Genomic DNA, 27,958 nt, shown 5'->3' on the forward strand with positions numbered 1-27,958 from the left:
AAGTAATTTAACTTCTACTTTTTTCAAAAAACATGAAAACTCAACACTCCCATCACTGATGCAGGGAACTACGTAAAAACTTTGTCCTCTTCTGAATTGAAAGATATCATAGTAAAACTAATGCCCAATGTCCAAGATGTTGCTCCTTGATATTTAAAGTTCATGGGTCATTCTAGCAAAATTGATGCCATATAGTCTTGATTTGTATATTTTAAAATTTTATCACTGTGTTGCTTTCTCAACAATTACTTGATATTCAAGTTTTTTTTTTTTCATTTTGCTTAAATAAGTAGATGAAGGCTTTCCCCCTTAAAAATAGGAAGGCAAGCGAGGCCAGGACTAGGTGTCCTTGGACACCAAATGCTGGAATGGCCTCACACATAGATGGCAAATAGGGTTTTAGTATGGCCAAGTTGACTATTTCCACTTGTGTTCCAGCTGCCATGCCACACCACCTCACCTCTGCCCATCCGCCCCCAGATCTTCGGTGGTGGTGAGCGGGAAGAAGGCTGATCTCATGTGTCTACCAGAGATGTTACTCATAAACGCCCTCATAATTCCCAGATGCTCTCATACTTTCTATGGGATAATACACTATGTCTCTTTTGAGCCAACACCCTAATTCTGCAAATGATATTCACTGGTGCCTTGAGCAGGAGGCAAAGGGGCCCACAAAATTCTCTCATAAGACCAAGACATTAGGTCCAGGAGGAGCAAACCTGCCTTCCAGCCAAACACTCAGACCACCTCACACTCAGTAGAGTCTGAGAAATCATCTTGAGGAGCTCAGGTAGAAGACGCTTCCCTTGTTAAAAAATAAAGCACACAGAAAAACCTTCAAAACTCTTGTTAATATGATGTGGATCAAGATCTATAGCAGATGAATAAGAAAAGAACTGGCCTAGTGCTGCCAAATTCTTTCTAAAACTGGGATTCTTTTCAGTTCTGGGGCAGATAGAGTTGCATTGGAAGAGAATTTGACCCATTGAAAAATAACAGTTTTATGATGCTTTCCTATAAGTCTAGACTAGCAAGTGGGCCAGTTCTAAAAATGTCCTTGTATTTATGCCTTAAGAGATATTCATCTACATTGTAGGGTTTTTGGAACAAAGAGAACGGTTTCCTTTTTCTATAAAGTTTGGCGTCATTATTATTTTGAAAGATAACCATGCTCACCCATTGCCAAATGACGGCTGAGTTATGCTCTCTCTATATTTTTTTAAAGAATTCGCTTTTGAAAAGAAGGTGGAGGTGGCTGGGGAGGAGAGGGTAATCCACGTCCTGTCACTCACTCCCTTCCAGGCTGTGAGAAAGTTGTGGGCCCGGAAACTTACAGTTTGTTTTCTATAATTCCATCTGGTTTGAGACCAAAAAGGAGATATTTGTGGAGAACAGACCATAGTCTGAGAGGGAAAAGGGCTGAGGGGGTAGGGGTATAAAAATCAGATAGCTCAGCACTTCGCTCCAAAGGAGCTGAAGGAGAGAGGATTCCACTGCGTGTATGTTTTCTCTTTCACGTCTCACTTTTGTTCTCTGCCGTCAGGAAATGCAGTAGACATTTGTCACCAGCAGCTCTTTGGAGACTTCAATGTTCCTTCCTCCCAGGATCTGAAAGGGGACTTCAGACACGTAAGAGTCATATTTTGCAAACCAGCAGAATTTTTGTGCAAGGTTTATCAGACAAGTGAGAGGCTGTGAAGGCAGACTTTGGGAAATAGTTTTAACAGTTCATAAATCAGATGTAATTGAAAAGGAGAGGATCTCCTTTTTGAGAGCCATGAAAACCTTTCTTTTGTAATCTCCTTACTGGGGCAGAATTGTAATGTGTACAAGGGCCGGGGGTCTAATGAAGTCAGGTTGCCTTGGGTCACTCAAGGTAATTTGTTTTTTCTGGCCAAATCATGAAACAGAACTGCATTCTGCTCCCTGTTACATTTATATGATAGCATCTCTTTTGATATTGTCAAGTGTGTTATGCCAGGTTGCATAGCATTACCGATAACAACATTCTTTGGAAAATTGTTTTTTTTTTTTCACACACCAAATAGCAGCAGCTGAAATCAGTTGGAGTTCTTGGCTGGCCAGGAAGTAAAAAGTGCTTTTCATATAAAATTCCTAAGAAACCCTAGAAACATGATGCAAAGCATTTGTACCCCTTTTACTTTCAAACTAGTAGAATTTATGTGACTTTTGAAAATTATATTTGTTACACTGATAAAAATGCAGTTGCATATGAAGAGTAGGAGACCCTAAAGGGACTTGCCTAAGATTTTCATTTGAATTTAGTACATTATGAGTTGTCATAGTATAAGAGGCAGGTTTGGAGGATTGATAGTGTTCTTAACTTCAGGGAGAATCTAAGACACCAGGAGCTCAGAAGAATGGAGTCTCAAGACATCAGGCAAATACCGAAGAGATCAGAGCCAAGTTCTAAAGGGCAGCCATTTCCCAAATGTCAACCAAGAGCGAAGCCAAGAGAATTATGATTTCCTGGCTATACAATCACAGGAAAAGCCTGATCAAAGCTGGAGTGCAAGTTAAAAAGTGTAAGGTACTCAAGTGCTAGGGTCTGTGTCCAAGCCCAATCAATTGATCATTAGTTGTTTTTAACTTCAACGTTTCTTTTGCAACAGCACCTCTTCCTTAAAGTAGCAATCTTAGCAGACTGCCACCTTACATGATGCATCTTATTCTCCAAGGACAATGAAGACTGAACTATCGCACATTACCTAAGAAAGATGGGAATTGACGTGCACATCACAATTGTATACACAACAGAAATTATTGAATCATGAGATATACATTCCGGTGTGTGACAGATTGGCACATGACATAATCTGGGTTCTTTATAGACTCAGTTGTTTTGGGTCGATCTAGATTATCAAGAGAAGAGCCTTCATGCTTAGCTTTATCTTGTACCAACCACCAGGGCCCTTGCTTCTGAGCAGGAAGCAGCTGGGGAATAGGCTCTTTCTCTTAATGACTTCCAACATAGTTCTCTCAAACCTTACTCCTCCAGAAGGCCACCCTCACCTGGCTATGGCTACTTCAGAAAAGACTTGGCCTCTGGTATAATAGAGCAGAATCATCACCTCACATTCTATTTCAAGCCAAAGTGAATATCTCAAAGGCTGGTTCTGTGATTTATTTGGCCCTTGGGAGCTCCTACTGAAAGTGCTGAAATGTCGTACTGACACTTCAGACTTATAGCTACCTAGACTCCAAGTAAGATTTATCTCTGACTGGAGGGTTTCTCCTATTAAAAACCAAAGAGTGTAGGGTGCCTTCACCTGCTAGGTAATCTTCTATGCCCTAATGGGAAGAATGGGAGCAGCAGACAAGTAAGTGCAGGAAGGAGAACCAAAGCTGTGTCCATGCCCTTGAGGAAAGAGAAATTGGACCAGACAAGTTCAGTGGAAACTTTCTAATGGATCCATCAACTTCATCTTGTCTAAGCAGAGTCATAGCTAGAAGTGTGACCGAAATAGGAGAACCATGTACAGGGGTTCAGGGGGGATTCCTCTGAAATCGCAGCTGGAAGCATTTCGTAATAGTTCTGGTACTGCACCCATAGATACTGTCACCTCTACTCTTTCTTCCAATCACCATTAGCAGATGCCACAGGATTCCTACTTCTGAAAGTTTTTGGGCCCCGCAGGTGGAAGACCGGAGAAGCCAATAAAGTTTAAGGCTACATTTTATTCCATCCACAAATTTGGTGAAGGAGGAAATGTTTACAATTCTGCCATGCCATGAATAGGAGTTTTCCACCAGGTGTACACTGCTGTTAACAAGGTGTAAATACTTGTCCAGTAAAAAGACCGTACGGTACTGCTGATGGACGTCCCAACACAATGCCAGATGCAAAAACTTCTTTGGTGATTGCTTTTGATAACACTGAGTGGCTAAAGGTCTTCTTTCACATCTTTGCCCACCTCAAATCCTGAAGGCAAGGTCTCTGGAATTTGAGGCTGTGCCCTCACATGCCTCCAAGACACCAACAAAGCAAACTGAAGAGTCTGCACTGCTTATCAGTTGACCCAACACTCAGTCCACATTGGAGGGGAAGGGGTGGTGGGCTGAGGATGTCTTCTTCCTGTCCAGGACGCAATATGGTCAAGGATGAAAGGAAAGAGATGCTGGGAGCAAGTCTGCATTGAAGATGTATTTCTGTTGCTTTACTACCAACCCTGGTTATAAATGATGAAACTATAATGGGTCTGTAATAGCTACTTTCCCATATAGCTCTTGTCTGTACATACATAAAATTAAAAATAATAGAATACTTCCATTACTAACATGTGGTGACAAGCATTCTTCATTTACCATTTTTATTCCAAAAACATGATTTAACATTTTAAAAACCAAGATCTGTTCGGTAAATCAGATAATAGATAGGGTAAACTATAGTTTACCCTATCTTACAGCCAGTTAGATAAATGATTATTGTGAAAAGAAAATTGTTAGCATTGTAAATAATGCTTCTTATATGAATGCTAAACAGTCTATTGGAAAACACCATGGTTGTTGGTTTAGAATCAGCTTCTTTGGCTGGGCACCGTGGCTCACATCTGTAATCCCAACACTTTGAGAGGACAAGGCGGGTGGATCACCTGAGGTCAGGAGTTCGAGACCAGCCTGACCAACATGGTAAAACCCTGTCTCTACTAAAAATACAAAATTAGCCACGCGTGGTGGCACATGCCTCTAATCCCAGCTACTTGGGAGGCTGAGGCAGGAGAATTGCTTGAACCTGGGAGGCAGAAGTTGCAGATCACACCATTGCACTCCAGCCTGGGCAACAAGAGTGATACTCCATCTCAAATATATATATATATATATATGTGTGTGTGTGTGTGTGTGTGTGTGTGTGTGTGTGTATATACACACACACACACTAGAAAAGACTTGGAACCAACCTAAAAATGCCCATCAATGATAGACTGGATAAAGAAAATGTGGCACATACAGACCATGGAATACTATGCAGCCATAAAAAAGAATGAGTTCATGTCCTTTGCAGGGACATGGATGAAGCCGGAAGCTATCATTCTTAGCAAACTAACACAGGAACACAAAAGCAAACACTGCATGTTCTCACTCATAAGTGGGAGTTGAACAATGAGAACACATGGAAACATGGAGAGGAACATCACACAATGGGGCCTGTCAGGGAGTCGGGGGAGGGAGAGCATCAGGGCAAATATCTAATGCATGCAGGGCTTAAAACCTAGATGACGGGTTGATAGGTGCAGCGAACGACCATGGCACATGTGTACCTATGTAACAAACCTGCATGTTCCACACATGTATCCCAGAACTTAAAGTAAAATAAAAATGTTTTAAAATAAAAATTAAAAAATAATAGAATCAGCTTTTTCAAATCCATAATATTTGGATTTTATTTTTGCCTGAAACTTTCTTAGTCAATAATAATTCAGTTTTTACCATGCTTTAAAAGGGACTCCATTACAAACTCTCTTAGAGTCTTCCTTATGCCTTACATGGCATAGTGAGTCAGTGATTTTTTTTTTTTTTCTTCCATGGCATTAGAGAAGAGGCTAAGGGAAAGTATCTGTAACTTTTCACGGCAGCATCTTTAACCTTCTGCTAAATGCTGGGCTGCCAGCTGGCAAGGCCTAGTACTCTTCAGTCCTGCAAAGAATCACGTATGTGTCACTGAAGGTAGACTTAAGTTCTTCTGTTTTAACCTGAATCATCTGCAGAAGCAAACAGCAAAGTGCATCACCCCTGTTAAAGCGGCTGGCAGTACGAGCCACAAGGTAAAAATTATGAAGAAGTGTCCCTCTTTGTCCCTTCACCGAGAACATAGCGTCCAATGCTGTTTCCAAAGCTCCTTAGCCACCTCCACTTCTGTCCCCTTTCAAAGGATCTTCCAAACCACCCCCAAGCCAGCTCTGGATTTAGATCTGCTCTTTCTGTACAGCAGCTCATGTTCCAAACCAGTAATTCATAGATATGATTCATTTGATTACAACCTTCACTATTTTTACCCATAATACTTCTACTGTTATTTCCTAATATAATACCTTAATATCACTACTATAATTAAAATTGTAATATAACTTTTCATAATTAAAAGGTAACCATACAAATAAACTGAATAAAAAATAATGCCATTAAAATTTAAGCGGATAGTATTACCTGCTAAAAGCTCTGAGCCTAAGGCCTGTTTCTGTTTTTTTTAAAAGGGTGGTTAATATGTGCTACATTAAAGATGCACTCACATCAAATTGAGACTTCTCTTAATCTATTCAGAAGGACTGAAAGAGAAGGCAAAAGAAAATCTCTCATCTTATGTGATTCCATTTTAGTTAACACCACATTGGTTTTATTAAACCCCACTCAAGATCATCTTAGATTTAGAATCATCTTGTGAGTCCTAGTCTATGGGAAACAAGATAAGCCGACATTTCTCAAAATGTGGGTTTTGGACAGTCTGCAAGAGATAACCCAGCACCAGATGAACATGCAAATCCCCTGGCTTCTGAGACTTCTGAGATAGGTCTTAGGAAATCTGTATTTTTAACACATTTCTCAGGTATTACTTATACACACAAATATTTGAAAAACATGAGTCCAGATTTGTCGTTTTCAAACATCAGCCAAGGGATCCTTTCTTCCAATAAAATCCTTCACAGAAACTAAGATAAAAAGCAGATAAGAATAGAGTCCTCTAGTTGAATCAGGAAGGTGGGGCAGAGAGCAGAGTTGTGATTTCACCTTCTCATGACCCTTCTCATGGCATACGGACATTTCACATGGTAAAATAAAATAGTTAATTAACATACTAGAAAATATTCAGCCTCATAATAATCAAATGCAAACAAAATAAAAGATAAGATCTTATTTTTTACTCATAAATTAGCAAAGGTATTTTGAATGATAGTGTAAATAAGGACTAACTAGAATGTTATAACCAATATTCTTATATGCAGAAAAGCAAATGAGTACCACCTTTCTGGATGTACTTTAAAATATTTATGTTTTCTTTTAATGCAATACTGTACTCTCTATGAATTTATTATGCAGAAATGGTGTGAAATTCAGGCAGATTTATGCACAGTTCCGGAACTAGATAGTAGTGATAGTTGCATAACTTTGTGAATATACTTAATGCCATGGAATTGAACAGTTTCAAATGGTTACAATGCTAAATTTTATGTTGTATATTTTACCACAGTATACACAAAGAATTATGCAAAAATATGCATTTCATTATTATTTATGATAAGAATTTAAAACTGGCAGGGCGCGATGGCTCAGGCCTGTAATCCCAGCACTTTGGGAGGCCAAGGCGGGTGGATCGCCTGAGGTTGGGAGATCGAGACCAACCTGACCAACATGAAGAAACCCCATCTCTACTAAAAATACAAAACTAGCCAGACGTGGTGGTGCGTGCCTGTAATCCAAGCTACTAGGGGAGGCTAAGGCAGGAGAATCACTTGAACCCAGGATGCAGAGGTTGCGATGAGCCGAGATTGCGCCATTGCACTCCAGCCTGGGCAACAAGAGCAAAACTCTGTCTCCAAAAAACAAAAACAAACAAAAAAAAGAATTTAAAACTGCTGAATACCCAACATTAGTCATTGCCACATTATGGTGTTTTTGGAAAATTCTTGTGATATACACTTACTTATGTGAAAAAAAAAAAAAACCAGGATGTGAAAGTATATCCACATATTAACTCAGCCATTTCTTTAAAAATAGAATAATCTAGATAGAAATATGTCAAATATTACCTGTAATGGAGCCTAGAAGAGTAGTAGAATTATTAACACCTCTTCCTTTCTCTTATACTTTGAAAAGCTTTCCAAAATTTGCTAAAATTAGCACTTTCTTAAAACATGAGATTTGTGTGTGTGTGATTTTTAAATTTTAGCTTATTAGCTATCATTAGTGTTAGTGTATTTTATGTGTGGCCCAAGACAATTCTTCTTCTTCTAGTGTAGCCCAGAAAAGCCTAAAGATTGGACAACCCTGCTCTACTACCTCTTAAAAAAATAGAAAAAAAAAAAAAAAGGAAGAAAGCGCATTCTTTTCTTATTGCTGCTTTATTTTTTTCCATAAGTTATTAGGGTACAGGTGGTATTTGGTTACATGAGTAAGTTCTTCAGTGGTCATTTGTGAGATCCTGGTGCACCCATCACCCTAGCAGTATATACTGCACCATATATGTTGTCTTTTATCCCTTGCCCCTCTCCCACTCTTCCCCCCAAGTTCCCAAAGTCCATCGTATCATTCTTATGCCTTTGTGTCCTCATAGCTTAGCTCCACATATCAGTGAGAACATACAATGTTTGGTTTTCCATTCCTGCGATACTTTACTTAGAATAATAGTCTCCAATCTCATCCAGGTCATTGCAAATACTGTTAATTCATTCCTTGTTATGGTTGTGTAGTATTCCATTGTATATACATGCCATACTTTCTTTCTCCACTTGTTGATTGATGGGCATCTGGGTTAGTAACCATTTTGCAATTGTGAATTGTGCTGCTATAAACATGTGTGTGCAAGTATCTTTTTCAAATCATGACTTCTTTTCCTCTGGGTAGACACCCAGTAGTGGGATTGCTGGATCAAATGGGAGTTCTACTTTTAGTTCTTTAAAAGATCTCCACACTGTTTTCCATAGCGGCTGCACTAGTTTGCATTCCCCACAGCAGTGTAGAAATGTTCCCTGATAGCTGCATCCATGCCAACATCTACTGTTTTTTGATTTTTTTATTACGGTCATTCTTGCAGGAGTAAGGTGGTATCTCATTGTGGTTTTAATTTGCTTTTCCCTGATCATTAGTGATGTTGAGCATTTTTTCATGTTTGTTGGACATTTTGAGAATTGTCTATTCATGTCCTTAGCCCACTTTTTGATGAGATTGTTCCTATTGCTGCTTTAACATATATCCACAACATTAGTGCCTTAAAACAACACGCATTTATTATATACAGTCCTAGAGGTCAGAATTCGAAAATCTATATATAAGGCTGCATTTCTTCTTCTTGGAGACTCCAGGGGAGAACCTATTTCTTCACCTTGTTAAGTTTACAAGGTGCTGCACACATTCCCCTGGCCCCTTCCTCCAACTTCAAAACCAGCAGTGTAGTATCTTTTCTCCTCTCTGACCTCTGCCTCTGTTCTTACATCTTCTCCCTATCTTCTGACCCTCTTGCCTGCTCTTATGAGAATCCTATGATTACATTAGTCCACCGGATAATGCAAGATAATCTCCACATCTCAAGACCTTTAGTTTAATCACAACTACAAAATCCTTTTTACTTTGGAAGGTAACATATTTGCAGGTTCCAGGCATTAGGACATAAACATCCTCAGGGCCATTTATTCATTCTACCACAAGAATGAAGAAAAAAAAAAAAGCAAAAAAAAAAAAAAAAAAAGAAAGAAAGAAAGGTGGGGACGGGGAGAGGGGAGGGAGGGAGGGAAGGAAAGTAGAGAGAGAGGGAGGGAGGGAAGGAAGGCAGAGAGGGAGGGAGGGAGGGAGGGAGGGAGGGAGGGAGGAAGGAAGGAAGGAAGGAAGGAAGGGAGGGAAGGAAAAATGTCTCTCTGCTCCAATTTTTATTCATGTGTAACCATTGAATTCAACTCTCAATGGGAAGAATAACAAAAAGGTTGAAGCTCTTTAATCTCCTATGCTTTTTAAGTATAAAATTTCAGCTAACGAGGAGTGCATGATGAAAGCCATCTATACTAGAAATGGAGGGAAGGGGTAGCTCCAACTGTGTCAAATACCCAGAGAACATTCTAATGTGTTTAGATCAGTCTGGGGAATCATTTATAAATCATTCTGGTTTTAAACATTTTGAATCTTTCTTAGATATGTATTTTTAAAAGTCTTTCCTCTACCATTTTTCTGTGTCAAAGTCTATGGAAATAGCCACTAAGATAAAGAATCATAAAAACTCACTAGCTTATGTTTTCATGTGTTTTATGTATAAGGATGTGTTTTAGGTTCTACATAAAGCATATTAAGGTATGCCCAGAAAATAAAATCATGTCCCCCACATTTTGTTGAGAAACAATGATGGTTAGGTTACAGCCAAATTTTTTTGCTCATTACAAGGTCTGAAATACAGCTTTTGATTTCCTTTGTCTGAGTAGAATGTATAACCTTTCTAAATTTATTTTTATTTTCCGACATATTATTTGCCTTGGTACTGATGTATGTGGTATACTTATAAAGATAAATCTTTCTTCTTTCCTTTCCTAATTTGTTCAAACCTTTGATGAGAAGAACCAATATTGTAAAGAATGCTGATGGCTTCATAAATATTTTTATCATTGAATTTCAAAAAAGCACATACAATAGTCACATAACTCTTACTCCCATTCATGTGTCATCTTTGGAGTCTATGGTTAATAATAATAACACTAAAAACAATGGATTTAGATTGAGTAGGTACCTGTACATGGGTAAATTCATTGATTCATTAAATATTTACTACTACCTCAAAGAGAGTAAACAGCCTGGTGGGAGAGACAGGCACAGTGACATGCTGAAGCTGGCTCAAGCTGGGTCTCATTGGCTCCCAAGAGCCAATTCTCTGCATCTCTTCTCAATTCCACTTCATTGACATCAAGTTAGTAGCTTGAAATCAGCCATGGTGAGAGTGAGAGTATTTACACCACAGAAATTGGCAAACACTATAAATTTGGGCTTTTTGTTAGACATTTACCAGGCACCACTGCAATACATAGATGTGGCTAACAATGTGATGTGTTAAGAAACAAGAGAGAAAATAAAAGCACCAAGAAGGGGTGCTGAACACAGTTAGAAGGATCAAAAAACCTTCCCTTTTGGGGCTAACCTCCAATATCACCTCCTCTGAGAGGCCTTTCAATACAACCTTCCTGAAAAAATCCTGCTCCCAGGCATGCTGTCATACTACACTGTGCATTTATTTCAGAAAATCTGCCACAGTTGGTGATTATCTTACTTATTTTTACTTATCTGTCTCCTTTACTGGGATGTAAACTCTTCAATGCAGGTTCTTATCTGCCTTGTCTCCCTGGCTACTAAAAGGCACTCTAAGTATTTTTTTAAAGTTAGTGGTGGAGTAGCAGTAGGGTCTCAAAGGATGAGCAGAATTTGGCTAGGCAAAGAACTAAAGGTAGAACATTCTGAGCAGACAGAAATACAAAGAGTGGTGGCCAGAGAAAGATAGTGTGTGCATAAAACTTACAGTCCAAATTAAGGAGTGGCCTCTACACTGGATCATGTGAGCCACAGGGACTCATGAAGGCCACTGTTCAAACTCCTATTTACCCAGAGATGAGCAAGAGCATGGCTAACTCCAAATTGGCACAGATGTGGTTTTAGGTCAGGAAAGAAGAAAACTAATGAAACATCTCTCTCCTATCTGATTGGTAAATTGAAGTTCTTTTTCCTCAGTAAAAGGGATTTATCCCTAAAAAGCATTGCTGAATCTCCCCAATTCAGAGTGTTCAAAGTGTGAAGCATTTGATAGCATTTAAATTGAAACAAATAAACAAGGCAATGAGGATATGTTGGTTTCCCCCATGTGCATTATTGAAGTCCTTCTGCAAATAATTGTGGTCTCTTGACAATGCTGCATGTATTAGATCATCTGAGAAATGTATTAAAGGGGTTTTCTGTTCAGTGAGGGAGCAGGGTGTTCAGTACCTAAGGAGATAAGCTAATTTGACTACAGGTATTGAGTCTGCATAAAGCATTGAGCCAGTGCCCTCTCCCACTTCTCTAACATGCCACAATCTATTAGATGAGGCGATAGGATCTTCAATGGGATGAAGAAAGGATAAAATGATGGAATGACTAAATCTGCTGGGTGAAATTCAGCAAGGTTTCAGGGGAAGGTAATGTTTGGTTTGGCCTTAGGAGATGAGTAGAGCTTGAGCAGGCAAAGTCTCAGTGGAGGGGGCACTTCAACAGGAAGAACATGCTGATCCAAACCACAGAGGCCAGAAGTCAGGGTGTAGATATATTTGAAGGCTCATGGAACTGCCACACATAGAGCAACTTACACAACTCTGAGCAGAACAACTGCCAATGTGCTTTTGCAAAACAACATTCTAATTTTACTTCAGTTTTCATAATGGCAAAGTGATTCATTAGTTCCTATTACACATTGCAATTTCAAAATGATAAAACACTGAGAGTCCTTTCTTAATTATGAAAGTTCAAAAAAGGGAACTTAAGCCAAATCTGCTGTTTCCACTCAGCAAATGTGTGGCCACAAGAGGTGCTTGACCCGCCTGCACACAACTCCTATTAAGTCTTGTCCATACAAGCTTAATAATAAGATAATATCTTTGCTTTGTACACACAGTGGAGCCTCATATGCATACCATAATTGACTATGCAGGGTTAGAGAGGCCCCAAGTCAAGTTATGTCACAGCCACGGCATAATCAACTATATTCATTAAAAGCACAATCAGGCCAGGCTCACACTTGTAATCCCCGCACTTTGGGAGGCCAAAGCAAGTGGATCACCTGAGGCCAGCCTGGCCAACTTGGTGAAACCCTATCTCTACTAAAAATACAAAAATTTATGGGGCATGATGGTACTTTTTTGTAATCCCAGCTACTCGAGAGGCTGAGGCATGAGAATTGCTTGAACCCAGGAAGTGGCGGTTGCAGTAAGCTGAGATTGCGCCCCTACACTCCAACCTGGGTGACAGAGTGAGGCTCCATCTCGATAAATAAATAAACAAACAAACAAACAAATAAATAAATAAAAGCACAATTCAGGTAAAACTCACTTGAAGACAACTTAAAATGTGAAAATAACTGATTTCCAACATGGACATACAAAGGTGATTGTTTTACACTTATTTCACCATTGGTTTCACTTAAATAGTGAGTTTTAAGATGACAATTTATCAAAAGCTATTTTCATCAGAAATATATTTTGTGTGTAAAGAAAAGCACCCCAAGGGCTGCTTGGTGACCAAGAACAGAGACTGATTCTGGCTGGCTTAAGTTAAAACAGAAATTCTTGTATGAATATTATCAGAGAAAGATAGTGTGTGCGTAAAACATAAAGTCCAAATTAAGGAGTGGCCTCTAGACCACTAAATAAAAGATAAAGCTGGAAATAGAGCTCAAAAAAATCTGTGCCTCCCCAACCCAGAAAAAGAGGGCAGCTCTTGGAATCCAGATAGAACTGATAGAAAACGCCTCTTTGATCATTTTTCTGATCTTTTTCACTCAGCTCAAGCTTCAAATTCCCAGGATAAAATGACCAATCTGGAATTATCCAGAGACAATCACACCCCTTCAATTACAGTCCCACGGAAGCTACATAGGTTCGTGGAGAATGGTTTCCTCAAAGGAAATTGGTGCTTTTATCAAAGAGGGTAGAATGGGTTGGGCATAGTGGTTGATGCCAGTAATCCCAGCACTTTGGGAGGCCAAGGTGAAAGTATACCTTGAGGCCAGGAACTCCAGACCAGCCTGGGCAACATAACAAGATCCTGTCTCTAGAATTAAAAAAAAAAAAAAAAAAAAAATAGCTGAGCGTGGTGACACAAGCCCATAGTCTTAGCTACTTGGGAGGCTGAGACAAAAGGATCACTTGAGCCCTGGGCAACAGAGCAAGACCCTGTCTAAAAAAGAAAAAAAAAAAAAAGAGAGTAAGAAGGTGGAATGAATACCGAGTAGCCAGAAAATGAGGAATAGCCATTCTAACCCCTAACCTGAGGGTGTTCTGCCTGTGATTAGTCCTGACTCACTATACCAGTGTGATACAGTTGAGAATTTTGTCTTTCTCCTTATCCAGCCTTCCCCTGACCCTTTTTGTTCTGAAGAGGTCAGTAGCAACTTCTAGAATCTGTTTGTGGAGGGAATTTTAAAATACATACCTGTTGGTTAGTCGGTGTTTCCATGTGATACTTTTTACATACTCAACAATTTACTTATCCCTCCATATATAGCAATATGAGTGTTATCTAACCACTAGGAATTTTTCTCCATGAAGTCTATAGTCACATGCTAGTGAGATAATTTAAATATGTCCACAGAATACAGAATATTTTTCAAATAAGTTTTTAAAAGCTTAAAAGGAAAAAGACTAATTAAAAAAAGGCTTTAGGTCTTTTGTACCAAACATTCTATTAAGCAGATATTTTTTGTGTAAGTTACTTAATTACACAGTTGAGCACTGTGTAAACACATCTCAACTCTCTATATCAACTTATGTAGCTATTAAATAAAAAACCTAAAGTATGTACAATATGTTGCATTTTTCCATAGGAAAAAAAAATGAGTTCTGTCAACATGTCCAGCCAAGCTAAAGTAGAATGACTTCAGCTACAAATATCTAGAAATGCTGAGTAAAACAGGATAAAAAAGAATTCATTTTTAAATGCCCAGCTAAGCTCATGAGAAATAATGAAGAATTCCAAGAATACGGAAATGACCAGGTTCCAGAAAGGCAGAGGATGTCCAAATGGATGCAGCAGTGGCCTTGGGATGGGAAAAACAGAGGGGCCCAGATGATGCTGGGAAATAGGCCCTCCCATCTACACTAGGACAAGATACAAGAGTGGGCCATGCAAAGAGGACAGTGGCGGCTGAGACCTCTACATCAAGCTAGAGTCCTACAGCGCTACAACCTCAGTATAAAGGAACTGGACAAAGTCCACCTACCCACCAGGGAAACAGCAAAGAGGCTTGCCTCAGCCCTAAGAGCAGGGTGGGAAAGGAAAGTTTCCCACGAGAAAATGAAGCCCCATGGCCATGCCAATCCTAGGCTTGGAAGCTGAATTTGCACTTTCCTTGTGATATGGGATTTCCCCAGTTTGAGACTGACATAGATGTTGCTCCTGGGCTGGTTGCCCAGGGCTCCTTGAAGAAGAAAATCCAAAACATCTCTAGAAGGATATTCCACAGGAATTACCACAGGGATTACCACAGAGGAAAAAAATTTGCTAAAGATCAGGTTATAATTTTTTTTTAATTATATAGTATATGAGGTAAAGATCCAACATGAGTGAGGATCCAAAGCTCTCTCAGAATCCAAAGGTCTCTGCCATAGAAAAGCAGATATCATTTCCAAATTATTTTATTTATTTTATTTTTATTATATTTTTAGAGATGGAGTCTCACTCTGCCACCCAGGCTGGAAGTACAGTGGTGCGACCATAGCCCACTTCAGCCTTGACTTCCTGAGCCCAAGAGATCGTCCCACCTCAGCTCCCAAGTAGCTGAGAGTACAGGTACATGCCACCATGTCCAGTTTCAAATAATTTTATATTATCTGGAAGCTAGTATAAAAGAAATATTAAAATGATTAAAGAGATTAAAGAAGGAATAAAATTCATAATGAAAGAATAAGACATTATGACAAAAGAACACACACAATTTTTAAAAGAACCAAACGGAAATCTGCAAATAAAAGATAAAATCTGAAAAATTAATGGATTGGTTAAATAACAGACTGGACTCTGATGAAGAGAAAATTAGCTAACTGGAAGAAAAATCCTGGCATATTACTTTGAATGTAGCATGGAGAGACTTTTTTAAATGTAAAAAACATAAAAGGTGGAAAGTAAGCAAGATGAAAGATGATGTGCATAGGAGCCAAGAGAAAACTTCCCTTTAGAAGTTTTACTGAAAAATCAACTAGAAAAAGGCATATTATTTATTTTATTTTATTTATTTATTTGCCTGCTAGACAAATTCTAAAAGAGCTTTAACACTGCCAAAAGGCAGGTTAATAGGAGAAAGGCATACAAGTGTATTTGCATGTACAGGAGACATACAGAGATCTGAAAAGCAAGATGCTTGATGCTTTTATACCATCTTGAAGTTACAGAAATAACAGGGGCTCAGAGAATGGCCCAAAACATGTTTTGATGGTAAATCAGGTTATGATGGCAAGACCAGGTTATGGGAGGAATAGAGAGGAAGCCTGGCTAGTAAAGGTGGTCTCCTTATGTAGAGGAAACCTCACAGGTGGCAGCCCCCAGAGAGAATAGGTAGTAAGTGTTTCTTTAGGCCCTTAATGGTGTCAAACTCTCAGTTAATTTTTCCTAAATTGGACAAGGGAGAGCCTCAGAGAAAGCCTGGCTTTGTCAATGCAGATTATCTTTACAGAAGCAAATCTCCCTACAAAAGACAGCTTTTCAGCTATTCTTATATTTCCAGGTCTTCTGGACAGCCATCTTGAAATATGTAAAAGAAGTATATTTGGGGGGTGAAATATTTTAGTTTCCTTCAAGTGAAAGGTCCAAGATACATCTATTTAATAGGATTTCTAGAAAGGTTTATAGAGAAAATAAAGAAAATTCAAAGAGTTGATGTCTGGAATTGACACAAATCCTCACATCGAAGAGGGTGTGCACAGAGGCCAGAAAGGGAAAAATAGAAATAAATCTGCACTTAAATACGTCAAAGCAAAACTGTGTAGCATCAAAAAGAGAGTATCTTAAGATCAGTGGAAAATAAAAAATGGAATAATTGGACTTACAGCAGACTTCTCAAAAGCAACAACAGAGGCCAGAGGAAAATGAAATCATGTCTTCAAGTATAATTTCAACCTAGAATCCTTTATCAAGCTAAGTTGTCATTCAAGAATGAAAGCAAAGTAAAAATAAATGTTGAAATCAACAAAGAATAAGAAATACCAAACACAGGCCCTCATAAGATAAAAGGAAATTAAACTGAAGAAAGAATAGCAACAAAAGGACTATTAAACAAAAAAGGTGGTAAATATGTTCGGGCATGGTGGTGTGCGCCTATAGTCCCAGCTACTTTGGAAGCTGAGGCAGAAGGACTACTTTAGCCCAGAAGTTCAAGGCTGCAGTGAGCTATGATTGAGTTACTGCACTCCAGCTCTCTAGCCTGGGCAACTGAGTGAGACCTCACTTGAAAAAAAAAGTGTAAATAAAAATAAACATTGAATGTAAAAACTTCTAATATTTCATTTGAAGAGTTTAAAAATAAGGTACAGCTGAAATGTCAGTGTGAAAAATATGATTGCTTACAGTCAAAATGTACTAAGGTCTTTTTCTTGTTCAGAAGGATTCACTTTACACTGTGTAAGTCAAGTATGTGTGTCAAAAGTGTACAGGTAATCACTAAAAAAAATAGACTGCAAAAGAATGTAAAACTTCTAAATCAGTACTAAAAACATAAAAATTTGATCAATTCAAAGAAAGGAGAGAAAAGGAAATAAAAACATAAGATATATATATATATATATACACAAGCCCTTGAACTTCTGGGCTAAAGTAGTCCTTCTGCCTCAGCTTCCAAAGTAGCTGGGACTATAGGCGCACACCACCATGCCCGAACATATTTACCAACTTTTTTGTTTAATAGTCCTTTTGTTGCCATTCTCTCTTCAGTTTAATTTCCTTTTATCTTATGAGGGCCTGTGTTTGGTATTTCTTATTCTTTGTTTATATATATATACACACATATATATTTCCATAGGTTATTGGGGAACAGGTAGTGTTTGGTTACATGAGTAAGTTATTTAGTGGTGATTTGTGAGATTTTGGTGCACCCATCACCTGAGCAGTGTACACTGTACCCTATTTGTAGTATTTTATCCCTCACCCCCTTCCCACCCTTGCCCCCTGAGTCCCCAAAGTCCATTGTGTCATTCTTATGCCTTTGCATCCTCATAGCTTAATTCCCACTTATGAGTGAGAACATACGATGTTTGGTTTTTCATTCCTGAATTACTTCACTTAGAATAATAGTCACCAATCTCATCTAGATTGCTGCAAATGCTATTAATTCATTCCTTTTTATGGCTGAGTAGTATTCCATTTTGTGTGTGTGTGTGTGTGTGTGTGTGTGTGTGTGTGTGTGTGTGTATATCACAGTTTCTTTCTCTACTCATTGATTGATGGGCATTTGGGTTGGTTCCACATTTTTGCAATTGCAAATTGTGCTGCTATAAACATGCATGTGCAAATATCTTTTTCATATAATGACTTCTTTTCCTCTGGGTAGATACCCAGTAGTGAGATTGCTGGATAAAATGGTAGTTCTACTTTTAGTTCTTTAAGGAGTCTCCACACTGTTTTCCATAGTGGTTGTACTAGTTTACATTCCCACCAGCAGTGTAGAAGTGTTCCCTGTTCACTGCATCCATGCCAACATCTGCTATTTTTTATTTGTTGATTATGGCCATTCTAGCAGGAGTAAGGTGATATCACATTGTGATTTTGATTTGCATTTCCCTGTTTATTGGTGATATTGAGCATTGTTTCCTATGTTTGTTGGCCATTTGTCTATCTTCTTTTAAGAATTGTCTATTCGTGTCCTTAGCCCACTTTTTGATGGGATTGTTTGTTTTTTTCTTGTTGATTTGTTTGAGTTCATTGTAGATTCTGGATATTAGTCCTTTGTCAGACGTATAGATTGTAAAAATTTTCTCTCATTCTGTGGGTTCTTTGTTTACTCTGCTGACAGTTCCTTTTGCCATGCAAAAGCTCTTTAGTTTAATTAAGTCCCAGCAATTTATCTTTGAAAAATATATGTTTTAAGATCGAATATGTAATATAGTCTAAGTAGCGTTTAGAATTACACCTATACATTAGTATAACTTCATTTTCAGAAAAAATGAAAAGATCATAAAATACATTATGTAAATAATCATAAAAAAGTAATACAACTAACTACCTACTAAATCACAGAGCCTCTCTGATTAGATTAAAAATAAACAGACAAAATAATAATCCACATGAATGCTTCTTACAGGAGACCCACCTAGAACACAATGACACTGAAAGGTAGAAAAAATGAAAATATATATATATATAGATGGTCCCTGAGTTATAATGGTTCAACTTATGATTGTTTGACTTTACTATGGTGTGAAAGCAATACATATTCATTAGGCACTCCATTTAGTAGAAACTGTACTTCAAGTACTCATGCAACCATTTTGTTTTTCACTTTCAGTATAGTATTTAATAAATTACCTGAGATATTCAACACTTTACCATAAAATCAGCTTTGCATTAGATAATTTTGCTAAACTGTAGGCTAATGTAAGTGTTCTGAGCATGTTTAAGGTAGGCTAGGCTAAGCAATGATGTTCATTAGGTTAGATATATTAAATACATTTTTGACATGATGTTTTCAACTTATGATGGGTTCATCAGAATGTAACCCCATTGTAAGTCAAGGAGCATCTGAATACCAGGCAAATTATAAACAAATGAAAGCTTGTATATTGGCATACATAGTAGATAAAACAGACTTTAAGTATTTTGCAGAATAATAAAGGCTATTACCTAAAATTAAAAAGAAAATTCTCCAGGAAAATAGCATAATCCTATGCCTTTTTTTTCCCCCACAACATTATAGCTCCAAAACACACAAAACAAAAATTAAAATACAAGGAGAAATTGACAAATACACACCCACAGTGGAATATTTTAATGTCTCTTTCTCAGAAATTGATATGTCAAAGAGATAAAAAAGTAATAAGCATATAGATAATTTGAACAATGCAATGAATATGATTAAGCTAATGGAAATATATGGAACCTTATCCCAACCATTTGATTGTAAATATTGATTTTCAAGCACAAATAAAAGTAAAAAAATTACCTAGGCAACAAATCAAATCTCAGGAAATATCAGAGAACTGGTATCACATGGACTGTATTCTCTGACCAACATCAACCCAAAACACAGCCCAAAAGATCCCAGTCTTCTGGAAAATTTTTAATTTCCAAAATAATTCATGAGTCAAAGAAGAATTCTAATGGAAAATTAAATTTTAAAGAAATGGTCAATAATAAACATTAAGCTTGGGTTATACCTGAAATTTTTTTTAAGAAAGAGAGGGAGAGGTCTGAAATGAATATCATAAAACATAGTTTTTAAAGCTGGATGCTATATATAAAAAATGCTATTATATTATTTTCTGTATGCTTCAAATAGTTTATAATTATTTTGAGTTTAAAAATGAAGTTACTTATTCTGCTTTATATAAAGGTTATTTGTATCTCAATCATTGGAGGAATGGGTAAGGATCTGTTTTGTATTTGTTTTCCATATGGGATAGACAGGAATTTAGACAAAATGCTTCTATCAGTGAACACAAGGCTTCACCCAATATGGGGCAACTGATTTTCCTTACTCTCCAAGTCCCATTGTACTAGAGGCTAAAGGTGAGATATTCCCAGTCTGGCCTCCAGGGTCACCTTCAGGTCTGTCAAAAATACCTCCTGCTGGTGACCAGAAAGGCTGCAAAGCCGGTCATTTTGAAAAAGAACATATTGCAGATCACCCACGTAGAAAATCAACCTTGGGGGCAAGCCTCATGGTTAACAACATTTATATTGACCCCACTTAAAATATTTTATTACATACTTCTGATAAAAAAGCAAAGTCTGCCTATGAGTTGGAGTTTTAGTAAACATCCTCCCTTTTTGAAGTGTGTCTTTAAAATAGTCATCCTAAGCAAAACTGAGAACTCCCTACCCTCTGTGACTCAAGTCTTAGGCAATCCTCAGATTCTCTTTCCCAGTTCTCCCAATTAAGTCCTGGGTGATTCCTGCTATCAGAATTTTATGTCATTATTGTCAAACTTGAGTAATGTATACCCTGTTTTTGGAGGAAAAATATTCTTCTGAGCCCCTAATGTTGACGAATTACTTTCATTAGAATGTTACTTAAAAAATATATACAAATGTAAAACTAGATATAAACTCATTATGCTAAACAACTGTAATACCAAAACAAATTTACAAATTAGAAACAAAACTACCAAACCAATACAGTTCAAATTAACAAGATTAATTTAATGTGACAATTAGTATTGTTTTGCTAAAATTGTATTGCAGTTAGAAACGATTGGCTTCCTGTTAGGTTCAGGCAATTGTAAGCACTTAGAGACGTATTGGAGGGCTGGGGAAAGGAAAAGTCAGGATATTTGCTCCCTCCCTTTTCTGGTTCTAGTCTAGCAAAGAAGCTCCTCCCTCCCTGATCCCACCTGGCTCCGGAAGGCAGCTTTTGCCATGGTTACTGACTGCATCCAGAAGCCCTGGTTTCCTGCCTCTGCTCATACTATCTCCTCCCCAGATGCCTCCTGGTACTGATCTGCTGCTGCCACTAACCTCTCTTTTGCCCCTCCATTCCCTGTTTGGTTTCTTCCTCTCTTCCAATACCATTGTGATATGGTTTGGATTTGTGTCCCTGACCAAATTTCATGTAGAATTATAATCCCCAGTGTTGGAGGAGGGACCTGGTGGGAGGTGTTTAGATCATGGGGGTGGGGGGGCAGGGGGGATTTCCCCCTTGCTGTTCTCATGATAGTGAGTGAGTTCTCATGAGATCTAGTTGTTTGAAGGTGTGCAACACCTCTCCCTGCTCTCTCTTCCTCCTGCTCCAGGCATGTAGGACGTGCCAGCTTCCCCTTTGCCTTCCGCCATGGTTGTAAGTTTCCTGAGGCCTCTCCAGTCATGTTATCTCTACAGCCTGCAGAACCATGAGCCAATCAAACCTCTTTTCTTTACAAATTACCGAGTCGCAGGTAATTCTTTATAGCAATGCAAGAACAGACTAATACGCATTGTTTTTTACTAGTTTCCAATAATAAATTCCCTTTATTAAACTACTATTCTTACCATACTCTTTTCCTGACTGACCCCAGGGATACACAGGTTATATGTAAGAGTGGAAAGAGATGGAGAGCAATCAGATTTCTTCCTTCATCCATGTGTATTTATGCCAATTGTTGTACTTTTAACTTCCCTCTTTTTTACACTTCAAAGTGCCAAGAATAAACCAAAAAGAGGAATCTCTCCAAAAGTGTATACAATTGTTTTATGTAGAAACCATTTTTGTTCCCTAAATTTCCTGTGGCTCCATATGTCATCAGAAGGGATTCAACAGGAAAGCATCTGTATCACAAAGGGGAAGCACACCCAAACAATGGATGAGTTCTGTCTGCAGATTCCAATTTGAGAAGTATGGCTGAGCAACCTTAGATATATCATCCCCAAAGCAACTAATAACTTAAAAGGGAAATCCGAATATTCATTTCCCTTGAAAAAATGGTGAACGAATTGAGGTAACCAATTCTTTTTTTTTTCTTCCTAGAGTTCTTTTAACATTACATGATTTTTCAACATTTTTCTTTACTGAGTTGCACCACCAGATAGACAAGGAAGAAGTTAATGTCCACACTTGAATATGAAAAAGGGAGAGAGGAATTTTAAATCAGGAAGTATGTCTTTAAAGGAACAGCATGAGAGTAAATAATTTATGATAGAACGACCAATATTTCTTCTATCAAATGCCAAGTTTCTTACTTTCTCTAATGGTAGCTTTTACGTTATATAGGTACCAGCTCCTACTTTTATCAGTTCTCAAGGCCATGAATATTTAATGGGTTGGGAAAAGTATGGCTCCTCCTAAGAGTCTGAGAGAAAGAGAGCCAGCATGTTTAATGTTTATTACAGAAATTAACTGATGGCAGGACATTCCTTGCAGGTCTTCAAACCAGCAAAACATGGGAGGTTAAGTTGATGCCAGGCTCCACTCCAGACAATTAAGACAGAATCTCTGGTGGGAATCTCTGGGAGTGGGTTTCAGGCATTAGAATTTTTAAAAATTTTCCCACGTTATTCTAATGAAGCCACTAGCCTCAGCCAAGCATTAAAACTTACCTTGGATACTACCTTTTTATTGGATTCCATTTTTTTCCTCATAAGAGTTTGTCCATTTCTCCCCCTCATTCTTTATTATTTTGAATGATATTGACATAAGTGATACTAGAGCTATAATCAACTTGAGATTTTGTTTTACCTGCCACTTGATAAAAGAAAACAGACAAGGAAAAATACGAGTCCTTTTAGGGGTAGGGGGTGGTGATTATAGTGATGCCTGCCAGAATCCTCAGATAGCTGAACTGTGTGACTTTCACCTCAAAAGTCACTATCAAGGGACCATGTATCAAATCCACTGTCCATTGGTCATTCATTTTGTGTAGTCCTTTTTCTCAATATCTTCAGGCTGTTAGCACATGGTATCAGACACAACCTGTCAATCCTCGTCACATTAGAAATGTCCCAGTTCACAGTTCTCCAGAGCCCATGGCTCTTATAGGGTTGAAATCTTAGCACTCATTATAGCAACACCACATTGTATGTATATATCTCCCAAGACAAACACCTCACAAAGAATAAACAATGGCTTAGCCTGGGGATCCCTAAACATGCTTGATAGTAAACCTAATAGAAGTTTAAATAAGGGTTTAACACTTTCCCCATGATCCAATGGATCATCTTGCACCTCCCCTGAGGTGCTCACACCTCACTCCAGAGACCACTGAGCCAGTCTACTGGATAATGCTGCCCGACAAACAATTATTACTGTTGTGCTTTGAGTTGTCCCTGAATCTAAATATTATAGCAGAAATTGTAAATGAGAGTCATTCAACAATGCAAACAAGGTAAACAGAAAATTCTTCATGATCACCCATGAGTTACTTGATGAAAAATTCGAACGGAATTTTGTGTTAGTACCAAACGTTTCCTGTTACCATCAGGGCTAGGACTCTAGGACTTCCCAGGCTCCAGTCTGATCCTCTGAACAATTTTACTCAAATCACTTTTTGAACTGTTTATAGCTATTTTCATCATTGTTTCAGTGGTCACTCTAAACCAAAAAACAACCTCTAGGTTTTCTTGCTCAAGTGCTACATTCTTCAAAAGAACGCACTAGTAAAGTTCTGGCCATAATTTCAAAGCAGATTTTCTCTCTACAATAAATAGGTGTGCTTAAAATATAAAATGTTCTCAGTGAGGCATCCTTTATGAAAAAATGCAGTATAGCAGGACTTTGGCAAGTGAATTGATTCTGAAAAACTAAAAAGAGGCACAGGAAAATTTCATCAAGGTCACTGAAAGGGGGGAAATGAGCTGAAATGAGCAAGTACAGAGATTTGAGTCATGACAATTAAATAATCACAGAGTTTGATCCTGGTTTTGCAGCGGAGGAAACTAATCTGCCCAAGGTCATGCTCTAGTTTAATGGCAGAATGGAAAACATCCGCAGACTCCTAGCTCCCTGTCCCTTCTTTTGGTCTATAGTATAATTACTTCCTTAATTACTTATCTTCCATTCTCTTTTCTATCCGCCTTAGATAAGAAAGCCAAGACATTTCTTTGGTTGCCTTGTAAATCATCCTTACTTCACAAAGACTCATGCCTCCCCCTTGGGTGTTTCTTTTTCCTGTGGTCTTCCCATAGGAGAAGGCTCTGTATTCCCAACTGCGGGGTTCCTGTCTGCCTCGTTGGAGAGTCCTTTCATCACTGCAGTGCGTGGGCTGCCTGTCTCTAAAAATAAGATTCCATTTATTTGTTTGGTACAGGGAAAATCAATTATGGTACAGTTCTCACTGTGGAGATATTCTCAGACAATATTTTAACTGACTCCCAAGTTCTATTTTAAAAGCATCATAACCACAGAAGCACAGAATTCTGGAAATTAATAAGTCTGCAGAGTTCATCCAATGTGGTTCCTTACCATTTCGGGATCATAAAACCCTTTGAAAATATGATGACAGCTACAGAAACTCTCCCCAGAAAAAAAATATATACATACAAAGATATATATGAAGACATATATACAAAATTCATACAAAAGCATGCAATGTTGTTCACTGGCCAGGAGGCTAGTCCCTGGATCCCTGGGTTAAATAGCCCTTTGTTGACTGAGAAGGAACCTAAATCCCTATGAGGAAAATTAATTTACTGAGCACAGAGCTAGTTAGTGGAAGAAATAGTACTAGAACACAGGTCTCTTCTTCCCAGTCCAGAGGTACACTATAGGATGACAAAGGTGACCATGTCATTTATCATCTAAACCAGGACACTTTAGAAAATGAAAACGTGGGCTATTGACGATTAAGACAACAGGTGTAAACTGAAACCCTTTGGGGCAAATCAGGACATACGGTCACTTCAGTCACACCAAAAACAGATAACGTCTTAGACCTGACACTTCTTTGTGCCAAAAAGCCAAAACCTCCCGAGAAAAAAATAAAATGTGAACTTGCAATACAACCTGAGTTTTATTCTACATTGCTTTAAAGAGACCAAGCTTCTACCTTCTTGTCTGAGTTCTCATTAAATGCGTATCACACATCTCATGAATATAACATACAAAGGAGATTATTATAACACTTTATAGCAACAGGATTTAAGTTTCCTTGAGACCTCCCAAGGGGCATCTCAATCAATTTTAGGTTTTATCAGCAACACGGTAGTGAACATCAGAACTTTCTCTTTGCTGCTGTTGGTAAAGTCAGTTTCACTCCAGAGGTTTGACCATTTCAGTCTGACTATGCAAAGAAGAGATAAGTAAAATTGATTCCATTGTAAAGAATCTCCCTAAATGTCTAAATAATTCATATCAGTGTCAACCTTCAGACATTATCTCAAGCAGTAAGCATATTCCAAAGGGCCCCAAACTTCCAGTACTTTCCCTTATCAAAGCCACACTCATGCCCTTCACTCATTGGCTGGCCTTTCCTCTAAAGGGTCAAGCGACTGTGTCCATGCATCATGTTCTTAGAATGTTATTATAATATCAAGAGTTTAAAAGAGAGTCTGTTTCTCAGCTTAGTGATATTTAACTATCCTAGCAAAGCCTCCAGTTCCGAATTACATTACTGTGGTCTACTTTGGGGCCCCAGATCAGCCACTCTCACTGGCTATGTGTTCAAATTACATAGTGAACTTTCAAAAAACTCTCACACTTGGGTTCCACCCCTGGAGATTCTGATTCATTGGCTACAGGTTGGGCCTGAGCATAATCATTTTTTCCAAAATTTTCCCAGGTGATTCTAACTTGCAGCCAGAGTTAAGAACTACTGCCTTAAAGAAAACCCAGTGGGCATTCCATAGGTAGTATCTACTGGCTTTTTCCTTTTCCCTTAAAGCTAGGGGAATGCAATGGGATATGATCTGGCACATATTGGAGATGAGCTGGTGGGAAGGGGAAGAGGGCTTAAAGAGCTAACGTACAGTCCTAGTAGACAGTGGTCTAGTAAATAGGCACAGCTGTACACAAACCTTCTGCCTCGACCCAAGTGGGTCTTGGGCATTAACAGCAAAGATCCTCAGAAGAAATCTCCTTGGCACTCAGGTACAAGAAATATCATATTCCTTCATTTTCTAAATTAATATGTAATTGGCTCACCCCACACCTGCCAGTTGGTGGAGAATCCAGCTACAATCATTTTTCCATACAACCTTTCTCTACTTTTGCCTATACTCCCTCAGCCATATCTACACATCATAAGCCTCAAGGATTATGTCACTCAAGAAAACAGAAAAAAGACCCCTTTTCTTCTTGCCCACTCCCATGTAATCGCTGTCATCTTGATGTTTATTCATAATGCCACTGGTGTGTGGCATTCTCCCCTAGAGAGAATTGCAGCTCCATATTGATCCAGGAGACATCAGAAGGGCAGTGGCAAAGAACAGGCTGCTACTCTTTGCCTACTCTTTGCCTCCCTACTGAGGGAGAAAAGCCCTGCAAATTCTGGGGCACTTCCTTAGAAAAGAGTTCTGTTTCCTGAGATAATAGCAAAATCTCTTTCTCATCTTTCTGTTTCTAACAATAAGTACTTCCCCAAAAGGCTGCACCTCCTCTTCTCTTCTTCCCACCATCACCATGAAATCTGTAATGATTCAGCTTGACTCCTTTCATGCACCTTCTTAAACTATTTAAGTTACTATCTACTGTGAGTAGACACCACTATAGCTAATCCTTCTAAAGAAAGAATGTGTCAACAAAAAGGCAATGGCAACATAGAAAACCCAGGTGCTAAGAAGCAAACTTAGCAATGTGTGTCCAACTAAGTTGGACATACAAAGATATATATGAAGACATATGTACAAAACTCATACAAAGATCTGCATGCAATATTGTTAACTGACCAGGAGGCCAGTACACCCAAAAAACAGAAATTCTGAATCAGGGCACTGAGGCATGCTTGGCCTAGAGAGGTATACTCAGCTGAGAGGCAAGAGTATTTCATAAGGTCTGCCCATGGTCTGGATGAAATCTTACTCCAGATAGTTTACTTACCAAGGAAGCTTAGGTATACTCACCCGGCTTCCCAGGTATCTTGACATAGAGAAAGTAATGGTGGTGGTGGAAACCATCAGGAGCTGAGATGCAAATACTCTGGCCTCTTGGAATGCATCCTGTCCTGTAAGTTAATAAAATAATAGTGTGTTTTTCTATTAGGTGCATGCAAATTTAATTATGCAAATGTCTCTGCAAGTCTGATCTTTTCTATATATCCTAGTATTTTATTTTTGTGCTTGCAAGAATTAAGCTTAAACAACCTTGTGAGGACTTTTCATAGTCAACTATTTGGTCTTCCTTCCCCTGGAAGCACCTCCTCCCCTCCTCAGTGTCTGCAGAGCTATTGCCAATGGAGTCATCTTAGGCTTTGTCCGCTTCTTAGAACTTGTGAGCAGATGAAGGGGACCCCTAACATGGCAACAACAATGACCTGGAAGTGGAGAGTGCAAAAAATGACAAATCTGCTTTTTACAGCAGAGGCACTCAGATGCTGGACCCTACAGTGTGCAATAACCATGGGGATCCTAGATACTTTGCATTGCAACCATAGGAAGTCTCAATATGGTGTGTGTGTCCTCTAGTGCCTGGCACATGGCAGATGCTCCACATTATTGTATCTTGTGCACATTCTTTCCCTAAATGGGCATCCCAATATCTCAGGTTTAAAAACAGCCCAGCTATATCGATGTGCTACAATAACAATGGATAAATAGACCTAAATAAAATACTCATTCACAAATAGTGCCTGAGGCCTCAACCTTTTGCATTATATGGACAGGGGCCTGAGCTTACACTTAACTGGCAAAGGAAATTTGCTTGCAAAGCAATGTTTGACCCATTGAACAAGGAGTGCCCCAGGCA

At 38.5% G+C, this 27,958-nt stretch overlaps 1 long non-coding RNA gene and 1 pseudogene across 4 annotated transcripts in view; both read right to left on the bottom strand.

The window, feature by feature from the left end:
- LOC129143330 (uncharacterized) overlaps window positions 1–27,958 on the bottom strand; it is a 296,072-nt gene that overhangs the window by 97,016 nt on the left and 171,098 nt on the right. For 2 of the 4 annotated variants that reach the window (XR_010149875.1, XR_010149873.1), the window contains one exon: window positions 27,118–27,218. This is a non-coding gene — a long non-coding RNA (uncharacterized LOC129143330). Of the gene's footprint in view, window positions 1–23,450; window positions 24,334–27,117; window positions 27,219–27,958 lie in introns of those variants that run through there. The other 2 variants (XR_010149874.1, XR_008546691.2) reach the window with 2 other exon arrangements.
- LOC112208473 (U7 small nuclear RNA) lies at window positions 15,650–15,722 on the bottom strand (annotated as a pseudogene).

Source organism: Pan troglodytes, chromosome 13 (assembly GCF_028858775.2).
Source record: "Pan troglodytes isolate AG18354 chromosome 13, NHGRI_mPanTro3-v2.0_pri, whole genome shotgun sequence".
Lineage (NCBI taxonomy): Eukaryota > Metazoa > Chordata > Mammalia > Primates > Hominidae > Pan > Pan troglodytes.